The sequence below is a fragment of the Spermophilus citellus genome, assembly GCF_964194105.1.
Source record: "Spermophilus citellus genome assembly, chromosome: 17".
Lineage (NCBI taxonomy): Eukaryota > Metazoa > Chordata > Mammalia > Rodentia > Sciuridae > Spermophilus > Spermophilus citellus.
In genome coordinates this window covers 52,723,802-52,736,133 of record NC_138199.1, presented here as the reverse complement: position 1 = coordinate 52,736,133, position 12,332 = coordinate 52,723,802, and the positions used below count along the sequence as shown (strand labels likewise).

At 38.8% G+C, this 12,332-nt stretch overlaps 1 protein-coding gene across 1 annotated transcript in view; it reads left to right on the top strand.

Moving 5' to 3' along the window:
* The window catches only part of IKZF3 (IKAROS family zinc finger 3), an 87,235-nt gene that overhangs the window by 32,570 nt on the left and 42,333 nt on the right, over positions 1–12,332 (top strand). The gene's annotated exons all lie outside the window — the stretch shown is intronic.

Genomic DNA, 12,332 nt, shown 5'->3' with positions numbered 1-12,332 from the left:
TTTTATCTTCTCTTGTGCAAAAGGGCTTTTAGGTCCCTAGGGTGCAGTTGGGTTCCCCTGCTTTTTTGTTGTTGTTGTTGTACTGGGAATTGAACTCAGGGATGCTTTACTACATTTGCACCTCTGTTTTGTTTTTTTACTTAGAGACAGGGTCTTACTGATCTGCTGAGGCTGGCTTTTAACTTGTGACCCTCTTGTCTCAGCCTTCCAAGTTTCTGGGATTATAGGCATTGGCAACTATTAGGGCCCTTTTTCAATATTTGTCATGATTAATCTGCCTATTGCCCCAAGCAATTAAGGTTAGATTTCTCATTATCATCTTTGTCTTCTGGCTTCAATTTTTTTCCCCAACTGGAGCAAATAAAGTGAATTTGTTTGGGGCCCTTCAATGCAGGAAGACCAACAGGGGTTCCTTTTTGTCCACCCAACTTTAAATAGTCTCTGTTAAGACCTTGTTTCAACCATCGATGTGTGTTTTATTTAACACATTTCTTTCTTTTTTTTTAGAGAGAGAGAGAGAATTTTAATACTTATTTTTTTTAGTTATCAGCGGACACAACATCTTTGTTTGTATGTGGTGCTGATGATCGAACCCGGGCCGCACGCATGCCAGGCGAGCACGCTATCGCTTGAGCCACATCCCCATCCCCTAACACACTTCTTAATAACACCCTGCTAGAAATGAGTTCCTTGATTCTCCCCCTCTTATTTACCTCTTTTTTTTCACCCCATGAAGATTTCCTTAGTTCAGCTTACTAATTTTTTAAAATATTTTGTTAGTTGTTGATGGATATTTATTTATTTTTATGTGGTGCTGAGAATCGAACCCATTTCCTCATACATGCCAGGCAAGTGCTCTACCACTGAGCCACAATCCCAGCCCACAGCTTACTTCTTAATAAACATCAACTTTGATGGGATGAGTCCTTTGGCTCTCCCCCATTTTCTTATTAATCAATCTAACATTATTATTGGTATCTGTAAGACCTATGAGGAGAAACTAAGACAGAAAATTCAGAAAGGCTTCTTGAACTGTGGCTCAGTTTTTCAGTAAAGTAATCTGGGGTGTCCCCCTGTACCAACTGCATTTTCTTAGCATCTGTATTTGTCTACTTGACATACATTCATCATGAGGTCAATTAATTATACTCTATTTTCTTATTATTTGTGTTTTTGATGCTTTGTAATTTGAGGGCCTAATAGACCTGTTCCTCCCAAGGATAGGCAATTCTTAGATGTAGTAAAAGTCTCATCTAGGATCATGCTTTTCATATATGCAAACCAACCAGTCCTGAAACTATAACCCAATTTATCTCCTTATCTACCTTTCACACACCAAGCCAATATTTTCCCGGCTCTAAATCATCCTAAGTTCTGGTACCTGCCAACTAGAAACCATCCCTATCCTCCCAAGTCTAATAAGATTATTCAAATAGCCTATCCTAGCCAGTGTGGTAGCCCATGTCTATAATCCCAGTGCTCTGGAGGTTGATGCAGTAGGATCAAAAATTCAAGGTCAATCTGGGCAATTTAGCAAGACCCTGCCTCAAAATTTAAAAAAAAAAAAAATGCAAGGACTAGGCGTGTAAATCAGCAATAGAGCACCCCTAGGTTTAATTCCTAGCAACACACACACACACACACACACACACACACACACACATACACGCACATACACAGACCTATCTAAGCTGCTTACCTTGTCCTGCCTTGCCCTCCTACAGAAACCTCAATGAAAGCTGTGGCCTAAAGCTTTCTTTCCTCTTTTTTCTTCCTGACTACACTAGTGCTACACCCTGTATGACATATACTGAGTATAATAAACTTTTTCCTTCTAAACTTCATTCTCATTTTCTCTGTGGCTGTACTAACTTAACCATACCATAGCCAATATGTACATTCTTAGATACCGTCTTAATGTTGGCATTTATCATGACTTGGGGAATGGGCATATTCAGCAAGTAAATACCCTAATTATTATAAATCCAGTTCCACAACTGTGAAACATATCAGTTTTTTCATCTGGGATGTTCCATTTAACTTTTGTAGGGGGAGTTGGACACACTTATTGGAGTAAATAGACCTTACAATGGCTTTCAATAGCACCTGAGTTTATGTAAATAATGTAGCTTTATTGAAAGCTAGACAGGTGGTTCCCTCAGGAATAAAGTATTGTCTAGACTATGTGTAGCCATCTGTGATTGTTCCATAGTGAGCTCTGGATACTACATCAACCCAAACATGCTCTTCCACTCATCAGCATTTAAAAACGAAGATACAGAGCAGGGACTGCAGCTCAATGTTAAAGCACATACTTGGCACACACCAGGACCTAGGTTCAATCCCCAGCACCACAAAGAAAAACAAAACCTGAAAACAAAAACCCAACATACTGCCTGTAAATTAGTTTTTCTCACAATCCATTTTTGTAAGGGTTCTTCAGAAAGATAATGATACTGATTTATAAAATAGTCTTTTATACTATATCCTCTGGTTTCAGTACTTTCTTTGGTTTTCCCCTCTCTTATCTGGATCACTCTCTTGGTGTCTAAAGATCTTATGAGTTTTTCTATTGTTCCCAATAAGTATTTCTAAATATTCCCCTTTGGGTGCAGCTTTGAATCTAATATCCAAAGCTCAGGGCAACTGGAACCTGAGTTTGGTCTAGTGTCAAAATCTGACCCAATGCTCTCTTTTTCTTTCACTTTAGCTATTATAGATAAAGAAAGGATTACATATTTCACTTTTACCCTATTAGTTGGCATTTCCTAATGCATCCAGTGAACCAATTCCTCAGGAGTTGGGTCCATTTCTAAATTCCACTGATAATTTTTACCATTAGTAGCTGCTGCTCCATACCACGAGTGACCATATGGCCCCCAGTGATCAATGTTTCCATATCCCCTATCCTTTTTCATTCCAAACCACATGTTTCTTTGCGTCAACACTGGGCTAGCAAATCCAGCTCCTAAAACCAATTCTGGAATGTTTGTCAACATGAACAACCAGTTTGTTCTTCAGACAATAGTTCATTTGATGGATGTCCCACAATTCAATTCAATTTCAATATTAATTCCCAGACTTAAAGCAGACGCCATAAGTTAAGGGCTAAATCCCACATAATTATCCCTATTTCAGACATTGATTTTAAGTACCAAGTCTCTAGGTTACCCATACCTCTGTACAACCTGGGCAAATTTAGAGGTTCCCACAAATACTCTCCCCACTCCAGAAATGATGATTTGCTAGAATGACTCATAGAACTCAGGAAATCACTTTACTTACTATTGTTGGTTTATTATAAATGATACAACTCAGAACAGCCAAATAGAAGAGCTGCATAAGACAAGGTAGATGGGGATCCCTCTTCAGGCATATCACCTTCCCAGCTCTTCTCTGGGTTCCCCAACCTGAAAGCTCCCTTTATTGTTCAGAATTTTTATAGAGTTCAATCTCCAGCCCCCTGCCTTCCTGGAGTTTGGGGCTGAAGGTTCCAACCATCGAATTACTTATCTTTTTGGTTACCAGTTTCATCCTGAAGCTATCTAAGGGCCCCAACCTAAGTTAGTCATTAGCATAAACCCAGGTGCTATTGAGAGAGGCTTGTTAGGATTAAGAAAGATACTTCTCCAACAAAGGAAATTGCAAGAGTTTTAGGAGCTCTGTGCCCAGAACTGGGAACAGGAGCAAAGGCCAAATATACTTTTCTATTAATACCAAAATTGGAAAGTTCATTGAAGTAGAAAGAAAAAAAAAATCCACCTCTATTGTACCATCCAAGGCATTATGGAATACTTACTTTCAGGTTTTTTGTGTGAATTTTAAGCACTATGTTTATGTTTACATTGCTCACATTATATGCTGGTAATTAGGTCAATAAATTTAATCATTATTACTTTATAAATGTCACTAAGATCTCATTTTAAATATCATTTCTTCAGAGAGGGTTTCTGTTATCACCCAGTTACTATTTTAACCCAGTACCCTATTCTAATTCTCTGCATGGCACTTATCATAGATTTATTTGTTCATTTATTATTTGTCTCCTTCCATCCTTAATTGACCTTGCATTTTGGACTGTCTTTTTCACTGCCAGATACGTGCAACACCAAGAACAGTTCTTGTCCCATAAGTAAGTGTGCAATAAATATTTGTTGAGTAAGTGACTAAATGAAAGTCCTGGGTTAATTATATTTGCATATATATGTGTGTTTCTTAGAGAAAGAAAAGAAAATGTCTTCTCAGAGTCTTTTTTCTTTTACTTTGATTGCTTAAGACCAAGAAATGGAGTTCTTTATCTAAAATTTCTGAGATTCAAATCACAGCTTCAACTAACATTCCAGCTCTGCCGAGCTATACATTAATTTGTACCAGTTTTTAACCACAGAGACAGAAAATTGCTGCCTGGCACAGGATGTGGTCATTTGTGCTGAGGAAAGACATATGATGTTTCAGTTTCATGCAGCTTCTTGAAGGTGACATCCATGGAGTCACACTCAGAATGAGGCAAATGGTAGCTGTGCCTTGACTTCCATCTTTCTGAGTTAGGGCTTCTGAGTTCTGGTAGGCAGCACCATTAAGTTTGTATTGAAATAGTGATCCCTATACAACCATCGGTCTGGGAAATTATCATTTTGTGTTAGATTTTGCTCTAAGTGCAGAAGTAGCCTATAGATTTTGTTTTTTTCAAGTAGTTGGGGGTGAATGAGATTGAATACCTCACTATAAACAAGAAACCAGGTAATTTTCATTCAAAATAGGAATTTAAATAAATATTATAAAACCCCAGGAGATGTAGCACCTCTTTAGTAACTATACTGTAGACTGTAGGCCTCTGCTCATTCTGAATCTGCTCTGGATATTACTAAGGAGAAGAGTTAAGAGGGAGATTCATTCTCTGTGATCCATTCAGTGTGGATTCTCTTTGATTATTGTAGCAGTCTATGCCATTTCTATCACCTTACTTCCAACAACGTGTCAATAGATTAATGGGACATCTGTGTGTAGAAATTATTTTTTCCAGTTGCTAAGGATCTGGAAGTGTCATGCTGTTCTTGGTAAACACTAGAAAACATGATCAGTCATCCCAAATAATTTGGGGAAGAGAGAAGAAACAGTTCTTTCCTCTAAAGACTCAGAAAGAAATGAATAGGCCTACTTTAGTCTAGTCTGATTATTGAAATGGATTATTCCATTCTTTCATGATTAACTTCCAAATTTATTACTGTAATATTAATATTGACTCTTAATTTAGGCTATACACCTTTGGAAAAAGTGATTACAGAGTCCTGCTTTTAAAACAGATGCAATATGATCAATGTGTTCAAATTATACACATTAAATTATGGAAGCAATAGAATTGAAAAGTAGCATTGGCTGGTAGAAGATATACGCATTGCATAATAAGATACTTCTGCCACATGCAGTTCAATGGCACATACAGACTGGAGTTAGGCTGGGTGTGGTGGCACACACATGTAATCCCAGTGACTCTGGAGGCTGAGGCAAGAGGATTTAAGTTCAAGGCTAGCCTAGGCAATTTAGCAAGATCTTAAGCAATTTGGGAGACCCTGTCTCTAAATAAAAAGGGCTGGGGACATGGCTTAATGGTTGCTTAACTTTGGTACTGGGTTTAACCCCCAGTACCAAAAGGGAAAAAAAAAGACTGGTGTTAGGATTATACTTTTATAAGTAATTAGAGAAATTTAGCTAAATTGTAATAACAAATATAGAAAACATGCTTTAGAGAATCCTGTTCGATTTTAAATTTAACAGAAGCATTTTTAAAGATGTCCTTTGAAAGTTTTTAGAAACTAACCTGTCTAGGGTGCTTTAAATTCAGAATAATTGTAATGTTTAATTTACATCTTAAAAAAATTAAATGTCATGTACATGTTTACAAGTTTCCAGCTCTTAGTTACTTTACAGAAAATTTCAGGCCCTGATGGAAACATTCTATCTTTTCTCTTTTGGAAAGACAGACTAATTTTTAGGGGGAAAAAGTCTTTATCCAATTAGAATTATTTGTAAAACAAAATAAAAATACTCAGAAAAATTGTAGATGTTAATATTTAGCATAAATTCACTTGTTTCCCACTCCACAAATATTATTATATATTTAAAAAATATAGTGCTAGGAACCTTGTGTAGGGATTGGCACACTTTTTCTGTAAAGGGACAGATAGTAAATATCTTAGAATGTGTGAGCCACACAATCTGTATTACAGCTCTTCAACTCTGCCATTATAGTGTAAAGCAACCAAAGAAGATACATAAAATGAATGGGCATAGTTGCGTAGCAATAAAATTTTATTTACAAAAACAGACAGCTAGGGCCTGGGGTTGTGGCTCAGCGGTAGAGCGTTCGCCTCACACGTGCAAGACCCTGGGTTTGATCCTCTGCATGATATAAAAATAAATAAGTGAAATAAAGGTATTGTGTCCAATTACAACTAAAAAATAAATATTAATAAAAACAGTGAGCCAACCTGCAGACCATAATTTTATTACTCCTGGCCTAGTGTATACTTTAATTATATGATGAGTTAAGAAAGCTTTTGGTCCTTGAAAGGAACAGCATTCATACAAATATCTTAAAGAGGCATCAGTGGGTACTCTAAAACTGTTATCTTAAAAATTACATACATATATATATGTATGTAATTATATATATATATGTGTGTGTAATTTTTAAGATAATAGTGTTATATATTATTTTTATTAGTTTTATTATATATCTGCTCTTAACAGCTCTGCTCATCACATGCACATGTAGTTGAGCTTTCTTTCCCTGCAGTTTACACAAATTAATTAGGAATAAAACCATATGTGGATTAAATGTTGTATTACCACTTAGTTGATTCCTCCTTTCTTCCTGAAAACTTAAGTCCATAAGGATAATGTACGGTAATAGTTACATGAACTCAAGTTTGTTTCTCCATGAGGCCTTCTTACAGTATCCCAACTCCCCCAGTGTAGTCTCAGAGCTGAGTTTTGGGAATATGTTCTATTAGTACTTGTTTACATACCTAGTTATATTCTATCTGGTATTGTTTGTATATGACAAGATTTTACTACATTACATTACAAACTTTTTGAAAAAAAGAACCTTAATATTCCACATTTACATCTTTCTGAAAATGCTTTCCAATGAAGCAGTATAATTCAACTAGATTGAAAAAACACTGGGAGTGAAGAGGTTCAGAGTCCTTTTTCCAGCTTTGTCATTGACACCTATGAACAATTATTACTTCTCCTTAGTGTCCAACTGCAGCTGTCTTCAGACTGAACTTGAGCAGTAGGAAAAAGCCCAGGGATCCCCAAGTCTTTATTTTTGTTTAGCATCCAATGAATGCTGGGAGTATAGCAAGCACTTCACTGAATATAAAGGATTTTAGGACCTTCTTCTTGAATCTAAAATGTCAGCACGATACTTTGATGTCAAAAACAGAAGCTAAAGCAATATTAAAACATGTCATTAGAAAGAATATCCCTATGGCTTATATGTGGCCTGTGATCTCAAAGGAACACAGTAAAATCAAAGCCTCTAAAGATCAGGGCTAGAGGTGAGATGTGTTTAACACTACTGTACCCAGGGATATGAGCAGGTAGAGATGAGGTGCAAGGTGGTGGAGTGCCAGCTCAACAAAGGCCTGGAGAAAAATCATGGCATTTGCAGGTAAATGGATGAAGTTAGAGAAGATAAAGCTAAGTGAAGCTAGCCAATCCCCCAAAAAACAAATGCCAAATGTTTTCTCTGATATAAGGTGACTGACTTATAGTTGAGTAGGGAGGGGGAGCATGGGAGGAATAGACGAACTCTAGATAGGGAAGAGGGGTGGGAGGGGAAGGGAAGGGGCAGGGGGTTATTAATGATGGTGGAACGTGATCATTATTATCCAAAGTACAGGTATGAAGACACGAATTGGTGTGAATATACTTTGTATACAACCAGAGCTATGAAAAATTGTGCTCTATATGTGTAATAAGAATTGTAATGCATTCCACTGTCATATATAAATTAAATAAAGAAAGAAAAGTAAAGACATGGACTTAAGAGTGGAAGACTGAAGTAGAACTTTCACAGCTTTATCTTTCAGTCTTTCCTCCTCTGACACTGGATTCCCATCTTTGCCATTTCCCACTTAGAAAATGAATGGAAAGGGCCTGTCATGAGCATGTATGTTATGAGGCTGTGATTCTATGTGCATTTGCCAAGGGCATTGATTTCTCTCCTTGAATATTTAGGGAATATAAATTTGGCTGCCAGCTCTCTGCAGTTAACATTCGACTGGCCCCATTTTTCAGCAGTCCTCTTCCTACTTAGACTAGCTATTCATTCTAGAGCTGCTCTCGGGGCAGAAAAAATACAGCATCCCTCAGTACCCATGGATAGCAGCCATTTACCCTGCCTATGTTGCACATTTACCTGTTGTGTTAGTTTCCCAGGGCTTCCATAACAAATTACTACACATCAAGTAGCTTAAAGCAACATGAACTTCTTCTCTCTCCATTCTGAGGAATGATGCTCCCTCTGAAGGCTCCGGGGAAAGCTTTCTAGCTTCTGGGAGTCCTTGATTTTTCTTGCTTTTGGGAGCCTCACTCCAATCTCTGCTGCTGTTCACACATGGCCCTCTTCCCTGTGTTTCTCTGTATGTCCTCTCCTCTTATAAAGATGACAGTCATTGGATTTAGGACCCAGCCTAATCCAGCCTAATATTAACTATAATTAGTTAAGATTATAGTGTAATCCAAAAACTCACCTCTGAGACTACACTGGAGGAGCTGGGATACTGTAAGAAGGCCTCATGGAGAAGATTATAGTGTAATCTTAACTAATTACATCTATAATGACCCTGTTTCTGAATACAATCACATTCTGAGATTCCAGGCAGACATGATTTTTGGCAGGACACTATCAACACACCAAACCCTTGTCTCCCGACTTTATAACTGAATATTAAATATACATGATGCCCATCATGAAAGAGATCTCTTTTTAATTAATAGTACTGTGGTGTTTAGTGTTTTTGTTTGGTTTCTTCTTTCCTCTTAGAGTTATTGATCTTGCCAGGTTCCCCAAGAAAAGTCAAATTTGATAATTTATTGAAAGGCCTTAAAATTTCTCTAATTGTGACACCTTATGCTGTAGAGATGTTTGGATTAAGGAACTTCCCCCTTAGGAAACGGCACTCATCTTCAGTAGCTTTCCGTGGCACAGTCTCGATCCCTTTTGAGGTGTACAACTGTTGTGTGAGTATAAGAAGTACTCACTACTTTGATGCAGCTGAAAGGGGAAAAAAGCAAGCCACATTTGTGGTTCATGGATGCTAATTGCTGCTACAATAGATGTGTGAAGGAGGTTGGCTGGAGCGAGCTGGGAGAGACCGAATCAGCCTCGCCTTGCGCTCATTGAGGTTCCGCGGTATGGCTTAGCACACGCAAATACATGCTTCAAAAGGAAGTGCCGTTTTTTATCAAAATATTACATCTCTCAAGCCCAGATCAAGCCTGTCACTCATGGGATGCAGGGGTTATCTTACAAAATCAGCAGCGCATTGCTGCACAAGTTCACTCACAGGGGATTTCTTTATGTGCTGGCACTGGGCAGAGTGTTAGAGCTTCCACTGTGTCACACAGTGGTTCTTTTGGTAATAAAACCGAGACCGTGTCTCCTTGAAACTTTTTTTTTTTTTTAGAGAGAGGAGAGGGAGAGAGAGAGAGAGAGAGAGAGAATTTTTTAATATTTAGTTTTTAGTTCTCGGCGGACACAACATCTTTGTTGGTATGTGGTGCTGAGGATCGAACCCGGGCAGCATGCATGCCAGGCGAGCGTGCTACCGCTTGAGCCACATCCCCAGCCCTCCTTGAAACTTTTTAACAAAACACATCTCTGGATTTTTTTTTTTTTAAACCAGACAGTGTAGCACAGTGAAGTAAGAGGAATGTGTAGGTGTGCATTTGGTATCTGCAAAAGAAGATAAACAGTCGAAATAATTAAAGGAAAATGGGTCCTCCCATTGTCCTTACTGGATCCTTGGGAAGTTTCCCCTTCTCATTTTCCTTCTGTGGAGCTGTCGTTTGGTGCCTCCTTCCAGTAGGGATAGCAGACTCATGAAACACACAGAGGAGCGTGCTGACTCCCACAGCAGCCACTCTTGCCATTGGTCCTGAGCTCATACAAGGTTTGGCACCAGCCGTGGTGACTGGGCCATCATGGACCCTGTGCAGTTTGATAGCTACATGAAGCAGGGACCCTGCAGGGGGAAAAGGATAGCCCCTGTGGTGTGCCAGAGCCAGCTCACTGTTACTTGTTAAATTTTCAGGAATTTGCCAGGCACGACGGCAAATGCCTATAAATCCCAGCAAGTCATGAGGCTGAGGCAGGAAGATCAAGAGTTCTAAATCAGCCTCAGCAACTTAGTGAGGGTCTGAGCAACTCAGTAAGACCCTGTCTCTAAAAAAAATATTTTAAAAGGGCTGGGAATGTGGCTCAATGGTTAAGCACCCCTGGGTTTAATCCCTGGTATAAATTAATTAGTTAATTAATTTCAAGAATTTTGTGATCTGGGGCTGGGGATGTGGCTCAAGCGGTAGCGCGCTCGCCTGGCATGCGTACGGCCCGGGTTCGATCCTCAGCACCACATACCAACAAAGATGTTGTGTCCGCCGAGAACTAAAAAATAAATATTAAAAAAATTCTCTCTCTTTCCTCTCTCACTCTCTCTTTAAAAAAAAAAAAAGAATTTTGTGATCTGGCTGACTTTACACTGGTAGCTTGAAATTGGCCATGGTGGATTGTTTATACCACTGAAATCAACAAAACCCTCCCTACTCACTGTGTTGGTTGGTAAGCATTTGCCAGCACACCACTGACCTGAGGACTGAACAAAAACCTGTCCTGGCTTATAAATTTGGTTTTTTTTCCCTAATAATTTGTAAACCCAGCAGGGGCTTTTTTGGGGGGTAGGGTAATTTGCGTAAAAGAGAATAGTGTTGGAGATGAGAAGAGTACATGAAATCCCCTGATCTCCCTATAGTAGATAGGATCCAGAAATTTTATCTTACAAAATATGGGGATCATATTATTGTAAAGTTAATGAAATATAGCAATTGTGCTGTTAGGAAAAGCACAAAACAACCACTGTGAAGTGTACAGTGGACGAAGTTGACATGCATTAAACTTTAAAAGTTCCGAAGGATCATGAAGCTGTTACTTCCTGCCCACTTCCACAGCACTAAGAACTTCAGCTTCGTCTTATCTGAGAAGGGAGTGGGGTGGATAACTGCAGGCAGTCATCAATCCTGTTATAGCCAAATTTGTACATTTGTGTTGTGACAGGTCTTATTATACTTTATTGTGTCCCAAAGACATGGCAAGGACAATCTTTTTTGGACATATTCTTTTACGCCAAAGTTCTGAGCAGATAGCAAATGTTTTGTTCCCTTTTCTTTCTGCCTTTCCATCCAACCATCGATTTGTCCATTTATTCCTTACCTTGTCCACAAGTGCTCACTAAACAATTGTTGATTAATCAAATAAAGTGAAGGAGAGCATTTAAGTACATTTTGGCAATGGGATTTTTTTTTTAAACTGTGTTCTTTAAACACTGGGAAGGTTTTTCAAGGATTGAATGCATGTGGATTATTTTAAGAGAATTAATTTCCAGGTTCTCAACTTCAGTATGTTCTCTTCCTAAAACTGATCTGCCCTAGAAGCCACTGCCATTTTTTTCCCCATCTTCTCTTTTGCAGTGATCCTTTTCTACTTCATTAAAGAAAGGCACATCCCTCACCCATCTCTACAGTGCAAGTAATTTCAGGATGCCAAACAAAGGGTCAGCTCAATAATTTCTTTAATCAGACTTTCGCAAATTATCCTTTATCTTCTCATTAAGAGATTCCAGGGCGGGGGGAGGGGGCTGGGGTTGTGGCTCAGCAGTAGAGCGCTTGCCTTGCACCTGTGGGGCCCTGGGTTCGATCCTCAGCACCACATAAAAATAAAAGAAATAGCAGTATTGTGTCCAACTACAACTAAGAGAGAGAGAAAGAGAGAGATACATTCCCCCCAAACTTTACTTTTTATATTTGATAATTATTGATCAAGAATTATAGCTGGGTGTGGTGGCCCACACCTGTAATCCCAGCAGCTCGGGAGGCTGAGGCAGGAAGATCATAAGTTCAAAGCCAGCCTCAGCAAAAGCAAGGCGCTAAGCAACTCAGTGAGACCTTGTCTCTAAATAAAATACAAAATAGGGCTGGGGATTTGGCTCAGTGTAGAGTGCCCCTGAGTTCAATCACAGGTACCCCCTCTTCAAATTCCCTGTATAATA